Below are 2,736 nucleotides of genomic sequence, written 5' to 3'. Positions count from 1 at the left end.
GGGTTTAATTACCGCCACAAGAGGGTTACAATATTCGGAATCTGGGGGCTCAATAATACCCCATTCTAACATTTTATTGATTTCCTTTCTGACTACTTCTTTCTTTGTCCATGGGATAGAATAGGAAGTACGACAAAAGGGTTTATGCTCGTACGTCTTTATATGGTATTCGAAGTCTTTTATTATACCCGGACGTTTACTAAAAATCGACTGATATGCTTCGAACAAGTAGTACAGTTCGTCCTTTTGGATAACAGATAAATATTCTGATTCTAACACCTTTTCCTGCAATGACATTTTATCCATCATTTCTTCAGAACATTCAATAAGGCATATATCATACACATTTTCATCATCAATACTGACATATTTTACCATTAGCTTCATAAACAGCTGATTTGGAATTACTCGGCCCTTTCTCAGGGTGGCTGTCAAAACATTACCATTGGAATTAAATATACATTCACCTTTCTCTAAATTAATGATTGCACCGGTCTCACATAAAAAATCCAAACCCCAGATACATGGTACTGTCATTTTAGGAACAATCAGGAATGTACTTTCTATTTGAGCCCCCCCTCCCCCCCCCCCCCTCGTATTGTAATGTCGACACGTACCTGTTTCACAACTTTCTGCATTTTTGTGCTGAACACGCCAGACACGGTACATCCTGTGAGAGGAAAAGTGGGCATTTTTACCAGTCGTGTGAAGTTAGCACCCCTTTTTCGAGAAATATACATTTTTTTCAGAGTTCTTGATAGATATGGCATAGTTCTAGAGTTCTTTGTACAAAATTTCAATAGTTCTGCAGAATTTAGCGAAAAAAACAACAATATTCGAAAAAATTTTCGTATCGAAAACGTTCTTTGGCAATTTCCGCAAAATGTAAATAAGTACAAGAGTTCTGAGCACAGTTCTGAATAGAGCTCCAAGAGTTCTTTCGAAAATCCAAGTAACATTTTTTTGTGCAGCTAATAGTTTACGAGATAATTGCATTTTAATGAGAAAATCTTTTCACTTACTGTGAAGTTGGCACCCTTTTTTTCAGAAAGATATATTTTTTTCAGAGTTCTCGATAGATATGGCATAGTTCTAGAGTTCTTTGTACAAAATTTCAATAGTTCTGCAAAATTTAGCGAAGAAAACAACAAAATTCGAAAAAATTTTCGTATCGAAAACATTTTTTGTCAATTTTCGCAAATTGTAAATAAGTGCAACAGTTCTGAGCACAGTTCTGACCAGAACTCCAAGAGTTCTATCGAAAACCCAAGTAACATTTTTTTGCGCAGCTAATAGTTTACGAGATAATTGCAATTTAAGGAGAAAATCTTTTCACTTACTGTGAAGTTGGCACCCTTTTTTTCACAAATGTATACTTTTTTCAGATTTCTTGATAGATATGCCATAGTTCTAGAGTTCTTTGTACAAAATTTCAATAGTTCTACAGAATTTAGCGACGAAAACAATATTCGAAAAAATTTTCGTATCGAAAACATTCTTCGTCAATTTTCGCAAATTGTAAATAAGTACAACAGTTCTGAGCACAGTTCTGAACAGAACTCCAAGAGTTCTATCGAAAAGCCAAGTAACATTTTTTTGTGCAGCTAATAGTTTACGAGATAATTGCATTTTAATGAGAAAATCTTTTCACTTACTGTGAAGTTGGCACCCTTTTTTTTAGAAATATATATTTTTTTCAGAGTTCTTGATAGATATGGCATAGTTCTAGAGTTCTTTGTACAAAATTTCAATAGTTCTGCAGAATTTAGCGAAGAAAACAAAATTCGAAAAAATTTTCGTATCGAAAACATGTTTTGTCAATTTTCGTAAAAATTAAACTTGTACAACAGTTCTGAGGACAGTTCTGAACAGAACCCCAAGAGCTCTATCGAAAATCCCAACAACATTTTTCTATGGCGATAATGGTTTGAGATAAATTGATTTAATATGGGACACACTTTCTTTACGGAAAATATAAATATATTCGTACAACAGTTCTGATGACAGTTCTGGACACCACCTGAAGAGTTCTATCGAAAATCCTAGTGAAATTTTTTTGTGCAGGTAATAGTTTGAGGTAATTGCAACTTAATTAAGAATTCCATAAGAGCTCCTACTGTGAAGCTGGCACCCTTTTTTTCAGAAATGCATACTTTTTTCAGATTTCTTAATAGATATGCCATAGTTCTAGAGTTCTTTGTACAAAATTTCAATAGTTCTGCAGAATTTAGCGACGAAAACAATATTCGAAAAATTTTCGTATCGAAAATATTCTTCGTCAATTTTCGCAAATTGTAAATAAGTACAACAGTTCTGAGCACAGTTCTGAACAGAACTCCAAGAGTTCTATCGAAAACCCAAGTAACATTTTTTTGTGCAGCTAGTAGTTTACGAGATAATTGCAATTTAAGGAGAAAATCTTTTCACTTACTGTGAAGTTGGCACCCTTTTTTTCACAAATGTATATTATTTTCAGAGTTCTTGATAGATATGGCATAGTTCTAGAGTTCTTTGTACAAAATTTCAATAGTTCTGCAGAATTTAACGAAGAAAACAACAATACTCGAAAAAAATTTCGTATAGCAAACATTCGTTATTAATTTTCGCAAAAAGTAAATTCGGACAACAGTTCTGAGGGCAGTTCTGATCAGAAGCCCAATAGTTCTATAGAATATCCTAATTACAATTTTTTGTGCAGCTAACACGTTACGATATAATTGAAATTTAATTAGGGAA

This window comes from Schistocerca piceifrons, chromosome 11 (genome assembly GCF_021461385.2).
Source record: "Schistocerca piceifrons isolate TAMUIC-IGC-003096 chromosome 11, iqSchPice1.1, whole genome shotgun sequence".
NCBI lineage: Eukaryota > Metazoa > Arthropoda > Insecta > Orthoptera > Acrididae > Schistocerca > Schistocerca piceifrons.
The sequence above is the reverse complement of the archived record's forward strand: the minus strand, read 5'-3'. Positions refer to the sequence as shown.